The sequence below is a fragment of the Phyllobates terribilis genome, unplaced genomic scaffold (assembly GCF_046119375.1).
Source record: "Phyllobates terribilis strain yellow unplaced genomic scaffold, ASM4611937v1 Scaffold_11__3_contigs__length_659146591, whole genome shotgun sequence".
In the NCBI taxonomy this organism is placed as follows: Eukaryota; Metazoa; Chordata; class Amphibia; order Anura; family Dendrobatidae; genus Phyllobates; species Phyllobates terribilis.
The window spans coordinates 434,105,182-434,118,291 of record NW_027362771.1 but is presented as its reverse complement, the minus strand read 5'-3'; the positions used below and the strand labels follow the sequence as shown (position 1 = coordinate 434,118,291).

The 13,110-nt window shown below is 48.5% G+C and overlaps 1 protein-coding gene across 3 annotated transcripts in view; it reads left to right on the top strand.

Moving 5' to 3' along the window:
* The first annotated feature begins 7,281 nt into the window (after window positions 1-7,281).
* The window catches only part of TTLL13 (tubulin tyrosine ligase like 13), a 91,266-nt gene continuing 85,437 nt past the window's right edge, over window positions 7,282-13,110 (top strand). The window contains exon 1 of one of the 3 annotated variants that reach the window (XM_073653210.1): window positions 7,282-7,425. The gene's annotated coding sequence lies outside the window, so the exon portion shown is untranslated. Of the gene's footprint in view, window positions 7,530-13,110 lie in introns of all 3 variants that reach the window. The other 2 variants (XM_073653209.1, XM_073653208.1) reach the window with 2 other exon arrangements.

Sequence of the window (13,110 nt, the reverse complement as noted above, 5' to 3'; positions counted from 1 at the left end):
TGTGCCAACACATCCTGTAATTTGTCGGATAAACCATGACAAAACTGGCTCCTAAGAGCCGGGTCATTCCACTGGGTGTCCGTGGCCCACCTACGGAACTCCGAACAGAATTCCTCCGCCGGACGATCTCCCTGCTGGATCCTACGTAACCTAGACTCAGCAAGGGAGATCCGATCTGGGTCATCATATACGAGTCCCAGGGCAGCGAAAAACCTATCCACTGACTGGAGAGCCGGGGAACCCGGGGGAAGAGAGAACGCCCAAGATTGTGGGTCCCCTTGTAGGAGCGAGATGACAATTCCCACCCTTTGTTCTTCACTCCCCGATGACCGAGGCCGCAGCCGAAAGTACAATTTACATGCCTCCCGGAAAACAAAAAACTTGTCCCGCCCCCCAGTGAACCTATCAGGGAGAGCTACTTTAGGTTCTGGTCCGGCTTGCTCCTGAGGATGCCAAACCTTGGACCTAACGTCCGCCAGCTCCATGGACAAACTCTGCAATTGCCGAGCTAGACCGGCTACTGGATCCATAGTAGCTGGAGAAAAACTAAGTGGGTCGGTGAAAATGTCACGCTGTCTCTGTATACTGGAGGTAGGGGGCCTAAGCTGACCCTAAGCTGGGGCCCTGACTAATCCCTCAACCTGGAGGTACTGTTAAAGGTACAGAGGTCCAGGCCGCCAGCGTAACCCCTACCTCCTGAAGATCCCTGCACCTCAGTAATCTAGTCCTGAGAAGGACCCTGATCACAACCAAAGGGAACAAGAAATAATATACCCAAACACAGTATTTAGACGAACGAGACAGTACAAGGGAAAAACCAAAACCACCTTGCATACAAACAACTTCTCAACTACAACAGAGGGAAAACCAACGGGAAAGGAGATAAATGATAAAGCGAGGAAAGGGAAAAAACACTTCCAAATACACTTATCTCAGCAACTCCAAACACCACGATCCGCTCTGTCAGTCTGAATGAAATGCTTTCACCGACACCTCCCAAACAGACCAGCAGGTATATGAAGGAGTCTCACTACAGAAGTATTGATTGCAGCTGGGTGAGGCTGGACCTCATCTAGCCCAGAGAGAGAGAGAGAATTAACTCCCTCACTGCCGAGAAACACAAAGCACCAACAAGTCAGCTGCGAGAAGTCAGGCTGTGTACTCGTGACGATCTTCGTGGCAACACACCCGTGACATCCCTGAGCTCCAACACCGCCAGTTGGCGCTCGGAAGTGCCGTCTGCACAGTCAACACTTGCTGCCATGTTATTGGGGTTCAGTAACGTCAGCTGTTCCCCTGCTGTGCGGACCGCAATTTCTCCTGCTCTGTCCACATTCTCACTACTACAGATTTTAAAGTTGCTCCAATTACACCTCTGGCTCCTCTGTTTTCAGTATTATCCCTGAGCTCCAACACCGCCAGTTGGCGCTCGGAAGTGCCGTCTGCACAGTCAACACTTGCTGCCGTGTTATTGGGGTTCAGTAACGTCAGCTGTTCCCCTGCTGTGCGGACGGCAATTTCTCCTGCTCTGTCCACATTCTCACTACTACAGATTTTAAAGTTGCTCCAATTACACCTCTGGCTCCTCTGTTTTCAGTATTATCCCTGAGCTCCAACACCGCCAGTTGGCGCTCGGAAGTGCCGTCTGCACAGTCAACACTTGCTGCCATGTTATTGGGGTTCAGTAACGTCAGCTGTTCCCCTGCTGTGCGGACGGCAATTTCTCCTGCTCTGTCCACATTCTCACTACTACAGATTTTAAAGTTGCTCCAATTACACCTCTGGCTCCTCTGTTTTCAGTATTATCCCTGAGCTCCAACACCGCCAGTTGGCGCTCGGAAGTGCCGTCTGCACAGTCAACACTTGCTGCCATGTTATTGGGGTTCAGTAACGTCAGCTGTTCCCCTGCTGTGCGGACGGCAATTTCTCCTGCTCTGTCCACATTCTCACTACTACAGATTTTAAAGTTGCTCCAATTACACCTCTGGCTCCTCTGTTTTCAGTATTATCCCTGAGCTCCAACACCGCCAGTTGGCGCTCGGAAGTGCCGTCTGCACAGTCAACACTTGCTGCCGTGTTATTGGGGTTCAGTAACGTCAGCTGTTCCCCTGCTGTGCGGACGGCAATTTCTCCTGCTCTGTCCACATTCTCACTACTACAGATTTTAAAGTTGCTCCAATTACACCTCTGGCTCCTCTGTTTTCAGTATTATCCCTGAGCTCCAACACCGCCAGTTGGCGCTCGGAAGTGCCGTCTGCACAGTCAACACTTGCTGCCATGTTATTGGTGTTCAGTAACGTCAGCTGTTCCCCTGCTGTGCGGACGGCAATTTCTCCTGCTCTGTCCACATTCTCACTACTACAGATTTTAAAGTTGCTCCAATTACACCTCTGGCTCCTCTGTTTTCAGTATTATCCCTGAGCTCCAACACCGCCAGTTGGCGCTCGGAAGTGCCGTCTGCACAGTCAACACTTGCTGCCGTGTTATTGGGGTTCAGTAACGTCAGCTGTTCCCCTGCTGTATGGACGGCAATTTCTCCTGCTCTGTCCACATTCTCACTACTACAGATTTTAAAGTTGCTCCAATTACACCTCTGGCTCCTCTGTTTTCAGTATTATCCCTGAGCTCCAACACCGCTAGTTGGCGCTCGGAAGTGCCGTCTGCACAGTCAACATTTGCTGCCGTGTTATTGGGGTTCGGTAACGTCAGCTGTTCCCCTGCTGTGCGGACGGCAATTTCTCCTGCTTTGTCCACATCCACTGATTTAAAACTTGCTCCAATTACACCTTTGGCTCCACTCTGTTTTTAGTATTTACCCTGGGTTCCAGCACCGCCAGCTGGTTCTCGGTAGTTCCATTTGCTCTTGTACCTTCTACTACCCATCCGGGTTCCAGTACCGTCAGCTGGTTTTCGGCAGTGCCTTTGGATTAGGTGCCTCCTTCTCGATATCCAAGTTCCACCAACGTCTGCTGGTTCTTGGTAGTGCTTTCTGGCACAGGTACCTCCTGCTTAGTAACCGAGTTCCAGTACTGTCAGCTGGTCTTCGGCAGTTCCATTGGCTCTTGTACCTTCTGCTACCCATCCGGGTTCCAGTACCGTCAGCTGGTCCTCGGTAGTTCCATTTGCTCTTGTACCTTCTACTACCCATCCGGGTTCCAGTACCGTCAGCTGGTTCTCGGCAGTGACTTTGGCACGGGTACTCCCTCCTGCCCAGCCTGGTTCCAGCACGCCAGCTGTTTCCGGGTAGTGTCAACGTCACTTTGCCTCCAATGCGTTGTCCTGTCGTGTTGCGGTCGGGTTAGGCGACTCTATGGTGCCTGCAGTTTAGGTGACTCCTATGTGGGCTGCGGGATCTGGCAATGAAGGCTGGTTCCATAGTGCCAATAGGACAAGCACCCCCTGTAGGACTGTGGGTTTTGGTAACTGCGGCCGGCTCGCGGCCTTGAACTTTTTTTTACATGGGTACCTTCTGCTACCCATCCGGGTTCCAGTACCGGCAGCTGGTTCTCAGCAGTGCCTTTGGATTAGGTGCCTCCTTCTCGGTATCTAAGTTCCACCAACGTCTGCTGGTCCTTGGTAGTGCTTTCTGGCACAGGTACCTCCTGCTTAGTAACCGAGTTCCAGTACCGTCAGCTGGTCTTCGGCAGTTCCATTGGCTCTTGTACCTTCTGCTACCCATCCGGGTTCCAGTACCGTCAGCTGGTCCTCGGTAGTTCCATTTGCTCTTGTACCTTCTACTACCCATCCGGGTTCCAGTACCATCAGCTGGTTCTCGGCAGTGACTTTGGCACGGGTACTCCCTCCTGCCCAGCCTGGTTCCAGCACGCCAGCTGTTTCCGGGTAGTGTCAACGTCACTTTGCCTCCAATGCGTTGTCCTGTCGTGTTGCGGTCGGGTTAGCCGACTCTATGGTGCCTGCAGTTTAGGTGACTCCTATGTGGGCTGCGGGATCTGGCAATGAAGGCTGGTTCCATAGTGCCAATAGGACAAGCACCCCCTGTAGGACTGTGGGTTTTGGTAACTGCGGCCGGCTCGCGGCCTTGAACTTTTTTTTACATGGGTACCTTCTGCTACCCATCCGGGTTCCAGTACCGTCAGCTGGTTCTCGGCAGTGCCTTTGGATTAGGTGCCTCCTTCTCGGTATCCAAGTTCCACCAACGTCTGCTGGTCCTTGGTAGTGCCTTCTGGCACAGGTACCTCCTGCTTAGTAACCGAGTTCCAGTACCGTCAGCTGGTCTTCGGCAGTTCCATTGGCTCTTGTACCTTCTGCTACCCATCCGGTTTCCAGTACCGTCAGCTGGTCCTCGGTAGTTCCTCAGCTTTCTTGTACCTTCTGCTACATTTCCAAGTTCAAGCTTTTTGAAATGGTTCTTGGTAATCACTCTGGATCTCCCTGACGAGGACCCTGAAGACGAGGACCCTGAAGACCAACCCTAAGAAGACGAGGACCCCGAAGACGAGGACCCTGAAGACGAGGACCCTGAAGACCACCCCGAAGAAGACGAGGACCCTGAAGACCACCCCGAAGAAGACGAGGACCCTGAAGACCACCCCGAAGAAGACGAGGACCCTGAAGACCACCCCGAAGAAGACGAGGACCCTGAAGACCACCCCGAAGAAGACGAGGACCCTGAAGACCACCCCGAAGAAGACGAGGACCCCGAAGACGAGGACCCAGAAGACCAACCCGAAGAAGACGAGGACCCCGAAGACGAGGACCCCCGAAGACGACGACCCTGAAGACCACCCCGAAGAAGACCAAGAAGATGACCCTGAAGAAGTTGACCAAGAGGACAAAGAAGAGAAGACAAGTACCAAGATACAGAAGAACAAGAGACAGAAAACCAAGAAGCAGAAATACAAGAAGCTGCAGAACAAAAAGCGGAAGAACATTAAGCATAAGACTAAAAATCAGAGCAAAAGATAATATCTAAATTATAAGCAGAAGATGACTAAGCAGTGTATGGGGGTGAGTCCGTTCCTCCTCGTGGTGCCCCTGGAAAAGACCTGCTGCTGCAGGCCAAACTGAACGCGGACAAATCCTGTTGTAAATCTTTTGTGACGGGCAGAACGAAAGGTGTAATGTCCAACCTTTTATAGATAACAACTACAGGAATGCCTGTCACAAGTAAGAATATGATGAAGAAGAATATGAAGAAGATGAAGAAGTAGAATATGAAGAATGAAAAAAAAAGAATAATACGAAGAAGGTGAAGAAGAAGAAGATGAAGAAGGTGAAGAAGAAGTGGATGAAAAAGATGCTGAGGATGATGAAGGAGAAAGTGTGGGAGAAGTAAAAAAGAAGGTGAAGAGCATGGAAGTAGTGAAACATAAATATCTGACAAAATATAAAAATACTTAACATAGTCAATATTTCCGTAACTCAGAACGTCTTAAAAAAAATATTAATTCCTGCTATTCCATTTGATTGGGCTAAACCTCTATGCCTTTATTGTCTCCCCCACCTCCCCCAATACATTCTACATTATTCTTAGTTGTTTTCCTTCATGTAGAATTAACCTACAAGGAAAGAAAGGGTTTATTTTCATTCCGATATTTCTGTCCCATTGACTTGCATTGGTTTCCGGTATCGGAATCGGCGATATCCGATACTTTTTCTGTATCGGTCCGATCCAATCCGATCAGATATTTCCCGATATCGGAAGGTATCGCTCAACACTAGTGATAAACTTTCTCTGATTGCTGTGTCCAGATCAGCTTTGCAAATTTTCATTTCCAAAACTAACACCTGCATCAAATTAGATCTTGGTCATACTGGTAGACCAAGGAAGATATCAAAGCGTCAAGACCGGAAACTTAAAGCAATATGTCTCCAAAACAGGAAATGCACAACAAAACAAATGAGGAAAGAATGGGAGGAAACTGGAGTCAATGTCTGTGACCGATTTGTAAGAAACCGCCTAAAGGAAATGGGATTTACATACAGAAAAGCTAAACATAAGCCATCATTAGCACATAAACAGAAAAAAACAAGGTTACAATGGGCTAAGGAAAAGCAATCGTGGACTGTGGATGACTGGATGAAAGTCATTCAGTGATGAAGCGCGAATCTGCATTGGGCAAGGTGATGACGCTGGAACTTTTGTTTGGTGCCGTTCCAATGAGATTTATAAAGATGACTGCATGAAGAGAACATGCAAATGGCTGTCACTACATCTTCAATAAATGCCCAAGTTTACATTGATATTTTGGACAGTTTTCTTATCCCATCAATTGAAAGGATGTTTGGGGATGATGACATCATTTTCAAGATGATAATGCATCCTGCCATAGAGCAAAAACTGTGAAAACATTCCTTGAAAGAAGACACATAAGGTCAATGTCATGGCCTGCAAATAGTCCGGATCTCAATCCAATTGAAAATCTTTGGTGGAAGTTGAAGAAAATGGTCCATGACAAGGCTCCAACCTGCAAAGCTGATCTGGCAACAGCACTCAGAGAAAGTTTGTCACTCATTAAGTCCATGCCTCAGAGACTCTAAGCTGTTATTAAAGCCAGAGGTGGTGCAACAAAATACTAGTGATATATTGCAGTGTTCTTTTGTGTGTTTGTTTTTCATGATTCCACATTTTTTTCCTCAGAATTGAGTGATTCCATAATTTTTTCCCTCTGCTTGGTCTGAAAAAATTACCCTTACAGAGTACCACATTTTTAATCTTGATTTCTTTTAGTGTTTCTTAAATCCCTAAAGTTGCCATTGGAAATGACTTTAGTCAGGCCACCTAATGCAGCACCCCACTGCCGGCTGCGCCCGGGGCCCATTCCGTGCCTGCCCCCCCCCTAGATACGCCTCTGTATCAAGCATAGGGAATATAATATACACCTGTTTATATAGGATATGTGCTCATTTCCCTGTAATCTATATATATTCCATGTTCATTCCATGCCCAGGATTCACTAGAAATCTATAATCCTTCTCCATCTTCTGGACCTAGAAGTTATTCTGTTCAGTCTTTTTCTTTATTCTTTTTGAATAAGAATCCAACTTCAGCATCATCAATAAATAACAGTATCAATCATTATAAATCGATCAGTGATTTGTATACATCAGTATATATCCAACTATATCAGTTTACATTAGTACATAGCAGTATAAATCTGTAAACATAAGTATTTATATATCACTAAATACCAGTATAAACCAGTATCCATCAATCAGTGTATATCAGTAAATATATATAAACGCATTTGTCCCCACCCCCCGCAGCCTTATCCTGGGAGGGTAGTCCCCTGTATATGATGTGTGGCTCCCCATGTCACAGCCGCACCCTCCTGTACAGCCCCTGCCCCCTATACACACAGGAGCGGCAGAATTCGCCATTACTGCCCTGTGCAGTGACCCGACGTCCCGTCAGTCCACCCCGCCCTCAGCCGTAGTGGCTATGCCCCGTTTCCATGGTTACCGGTGAGTTGTTGTCCCTGGGAGGCCCGGGTGTCGGGTGAGTGACCTGCTGCGTTATGTCTGAGAATGAAGCGGTAATCACCCCGGGGACTGAGGCCATTTGTACGGTAGGATCGGCAGTGGAGAGGAGAAGTGAAAGCGTCCATAGCAACGTCCCATAGTTACCGCAGCCTCGTCTGTGTATAGGATGAAAGTTTTATAAGTGCTGTGCGGCTCAATTACCGCAGTGATCAGTCCTGTCTGTGGGGTCATATACTCCATGCTGGAGCTGATGTGTATACAGGTGCTGGAGCTGATGTATATACAGGTGCTGGGGCTGATGTATATACAGGTGCTGGAGCTGATGTGTATACAGGTGCTGGAGCTGATGTATATACAGGTGCTGGGGCTGATGTATATATAGGTGCTGGGGCTGATGTATATATAGGTACTGGGGCTGATGTGTATACAGGTGCTGGGGCTGATGTATATACAGGTGCTGGGGCTGATGTATATACAGGTGCTGGAGCTGATGTGTATACAGGTGCTGGAGCTGATGTATATACAGGTGCTGGGGCTGATGTATATACAGGTGCTGGGGCTGATGTATATACAGGTGCTGGGGCTGATGTATATATAGGTACTGGGGCTGATGTATATACAGATGCTGGGGCTGATGTATATACAGGTGCTGGGGCTGATGTATATACAGGTGCTGGGGCTGATGTATATATAGGTGCTGGGGCTGATGTATATACAGGTGCTGGAGCTGATGTGTATACAGGTGCTGGAGCTGATGTATATACAGGTGCTGGGGCTGATGTGTATACAGGTGCTGGGGCTGATGTATATACAGGTGCTGGGGCTGATGTATATATAGGTACTGGGGCTGATGTATATACAGGTGCTGGAGCTGATGTGTATACAGGTGCTGGGGCTGATGTATATACAGGTGCTGGGGCTGATGTATATACAGGTGCTGGGGCTGATGTATATACAGATGCTGGGGCTGATGTATATACAGGTGCTGGGGCTGATGTATATACAGGTGCTGGGGCTGATGTATATATAGGTGCTGGGGCTGATGTATATACAGGTGCTGGAGCTGATGTGTATACAGGTGCTGGAGCTGATGTATATACAGGTGCTGGGGCTGATGTATATACAGGTGCTGGGGCTGATGTATATACAGGTGCTGGGGCTGATGTATATATAGGTACTGGGGCTGATGTATATACAGATGCTGGGGCTGATGTATATACAGGTGCTGGGGCTGATGTATATACAGGTGCTGGGGCTGATGTATATATAGGTGCTGGGGCTGATGTATATACAGGTGCTGGAGCTGATGTATATACAGGTGCTGGGGCTGATGTATATACAGGTGCTGGAGCTGATGTATATACAGGTGCTGGGGCTGATGTATATATAGGTGCTGGAGCTGATGTATATACAGGTGCTGGGGCTGATGTATATACAGGTGCTGGAGCTGATGTATATACAGGTGCTGGGGCTGATGTATATACAGGTGCTGGGGCTGATGTGTATACAGGTGCTGGAGCTGATGTATATACAGGTGCTGGGGCTGATGTATATACAGGTGCTGGAGCTGATGTGTGTATACAGGTGCTGGGGCTGATGTATATACAGGTGCTGGAGCTGATGTGTGTATACAGGTGCTGGGGCTGATGTATATACAGGTGCTGGAGCTGATGTGTATATACAGGTGCTGGGCTGATGTGTGTATACAGGTGCTGGGGCTGATGTATATACAGGTGCTGGGGCTGATGTATATACAGGTGCTGGGGCTGATGTATATACAGGTGCTGGAGCTGATGTATATACAGGTGCTGGGGCTGATGTGTATACAGGTGCTGGAGCTGATGTATATATAGGTACTGGGGCTGATGTATATACAGGTGCTGGAGCTGATGTATATACAGGTGCTGGAGCTGATGTATATACAGATGCTGGGGCTGATGTATATACAGGTGCTGGGGCTGATGTATATACAGGTGCTGGGGCTGATGTATATACAGGTGCTGGAGCTGATGTATATACAGGTGCTGGAGCTGATGTATATACAGGTGCTGGGGCTGATGTGTATAGAGGTGCTGGGGCTGATGTATATACAGGTGCTGGGGCTGATATGTATATAGGTACTGGGGCTGATGTATATACAGGTGCTGGAGCTGATGTATATATAGGTGCTGGGGCTGATGTGTATACAGGTGCTGGGGCTGATGTATATACAGGTGCTGGGGCTGATGTATATACAGGTGCTGGGGCTGATGTATATATAGGTGCTGCAGCTGATGTGTATACAGGTGCTGGAGCTGATGTATATACAGGTGCTGGGGCTGATGTATATACAGGTGCTGGGGCTGATGTATATACAGGTGCTGGGGCTGATGTGTATACAGGTGCTGGGGCTGATGTGTATACAGGTGCTGGAGCTGATGTATATACAGGTGCTGGAGCTGATGTATATACAGGTGCTGGAGCTGATGTATATACAGGTGCTGGGGCTGATGTATATATAGGTGCTGGAGCTGATGTATATACAGGTGCTGGAGCTGATGTATATACAGGTGCTGGGGCTGATGTATATACAGGTGCTGGGGCTGATGTATATACAGGTGCTGGAGCTGATGTGTGTATACAGGTGCTGGGGCTGATGTATATACAGGTGCTGGAGCTGATGTGTGTATACAGGTGCTGGGGCTGATGTATATACAGGTGCTGGAGCTGATGTGTATATACAGGTGCTGGGCTGATGTGTGTATACAGGTGCTGGGGCTGATGTATATACAGGTGCTGGGGCTGATGTATATACAGGTGCTGGGGCTGATGTATATACAGGTGCTGGAGCTGATGTATATACAGGTGCTGGGGCTGATGTGTATACAGGTGCTGGAGCTGATGTATATATAGGTACTGGGGCTGATGTATATACAGGTGCTGGAGCTGATGTATATACAGGTGCTGGAGCTGATGTATATACAGGTGCTGGAGCTGATGTATATACAGGTGCTGGAGCTGATGTATATACAGGTGCTGGGGCTGATGTGTATAGAGGTGCTGGAGCTGATGTGTATACAGGTGCTGGAGCTGATGTATATACAGGTGCTGGGGCTGATGTATATACAGGTGCTGGGGCTGATGTATATACAGGTGCTGGGGCTGATGTGTATAGAGGTGCTGGGGCTGATGTATATACAGGTGCTGGGGCTGATATGTATATAGGTACTGGGGCTGATGTATATACAGGTGCTGGAGCTGATGTATATATAGGTGCTGGGGCTGATGTGTATACAGGTGCTGGGGCTGATGTATATACAGGTGCTGGGGCTGATGTATATACAGGTGCTGGGGCTGATGTATATATAGGTGCTGCAGCTGATGTGTATACAGGTGCTGGAGCTGATGTATATACAGGTGCTGGGGCTGATGTATATACAGGTGCTGGGGCTGATGTATATACAGGTGCTGGGGCTGATGTGTATACAGGTGCTGGGGCTGATGTGTATACAGGTGCTGGAGCTGATGTATATACAGGTGCTGGAGCTGATGTATATACAGGTGCTGGAGCTGATGTATATACAGGTGCTGGGGCTGATGTATATACAGGTGCTGGAGCTGATGTATATACAGGTGCTGGGGCTGATGTATATATAGGTGCTGGAGCTGATGTATATACAGGTGCTGGGGCTGATGTATATACAGGTGCTGGAGCTGATGTATATACAGGTGCTGGGGCTGATGTATATACAGGTGCTGGGGCTGATGTGTATACAAGTGCTGGAGCTGATGTATATATAGGTACTGGGGCTGATGTATATACAGGTGCTGGGGCTGATGTATATACAGGTGCTGGAGCTGATGTGTATATACAGGTGCTGGGCTGATGTGTGTATACAGGTGCTGGGGCTGATGTATATACAGGTGCTGGGGCTGATGTATATAGAGGTGCTGGGGCTGATGTATATACAGGTGCTGGAGCTGATGTATATACAGGTGCTGGGGCTGATGTGTATACAGGTGCTGGAGCTGATGTATATATAGGTACTGGGGCTGATGTATATACAGGTGCTGGAGCTGATGTATATACAGGTGCTGGAGCTGATGTATATACAGATGCTGGGGCTGATGTATATACAGGTGCTGGGGCTGATGTGTATAGAGGTGCTGGAGCTGATGTGTATACAGGTGCTGGAGCTGATGTATATACAGGTGCTGGGGCTGATGTATATACAGGTGCTGGGGCTGATGTGTATAGAGGTGCTGGGGCTGATGTATATACAGGTGCTGGGGCTGATATGTATATAGGTACTGGGGCTGATGTATATACAGGTGCTGGAGCTGATGTATATATAGGTGCTGGGGCTGATGTGTATACAGGTGCTGGGGCTGATGTATATACAGGTGCTGGGGCTGATGTATATACAGGTGCTGGGGCTGATGTGTATAGAGGTGCTGGGGCTGATGTATATATAGGTACTGGGGCTGATGTATATACAGTTGCTGGGGCTGATGTATATACAGGTGCTGGGGCTGATGTATATACAGGTGCTGGGGCTGATGTGTATACAGGTGCTGGGGCTGATGTGTATACAGGTGCTGGTGCTGATGTATATACAGGTGCTGGGGCTGATGTATATATAGGTGCTGCAGCTGATGTGTATACAGGTGCTGGAGCTGATGTGTATACAGGTACTGGGGCTGATGTGTATACAGGTGCTGGGGTTGATGTGTATACAGGTGCTGATGTATATACAGGTGCTGGAGCTGATGTGTATACAGGTGCTGGGGCTGATGTGTATAGAGGTGCTGGGCTGATGTATATACAGGTGCTGGGGCTGATGTATATACAGGTGCTGGGGCTGATGTGTATAGAGGTGCTGGGGCTGATGTATATATAGGTACTGGGGCTGATGTATATACTGGTGCTGGGGCTGATGTATATACAGGTGCTGGGGCTGATGTATATACAGGTGCTGGGCTGATGTATGTACAGGTGCTGGGGCTGATGTATATACAGGTGCTGGGGCTGATGTGTATACAGGTGCTGGGGCTGATGTATATACAGGTGCTGGGGCTGATGTATATACAGGTGCTGGGGCTGATGTATATACAGGTGCTGGGGCTGATGTGTATACAGGTGCTGGGGCTGATGTGTATACAGGTGCTGGGGCTGATGTGTATACAGGTGCTGGAGCTGATGTATATACAGGTGCTGGAGCTGATGTGTGTATACAGGTGCTGGGGCTGATGTGTATACAGGTGCTGGGGCTGATGTGTGTATACAGGTGCTGGAGCTGATGTATATACAGGTGCTGGGGCTGATGTATATACAGGTGCTGGGGCTGATGTATATACAGGTGCTGGGGCTGATGTGTATAGAGGTGCTGGGGCTGATGTATATACAGGTGCTGGGGCTGATATGTATATAGGTACTGGGGCTGATGTATATACAGGTGCTGGAGCTGATGTATATATAGGTGCTGGGGCTGATGTGTATACAGGTGCTGGGGCTGATGTATATACAGGTGCTGGGGCTGATGTATATACAGGTGCTGGGGCTGATGTATATATAGGTGCTGCAGCTGATGTGTATACAGGTGCTGGAGCTGATGTATATACAGGTGCTGGGGCTGATGTATATACAGGTGCTGGGGCTGATGTATATACAGGTGCTGGGGCTGATGT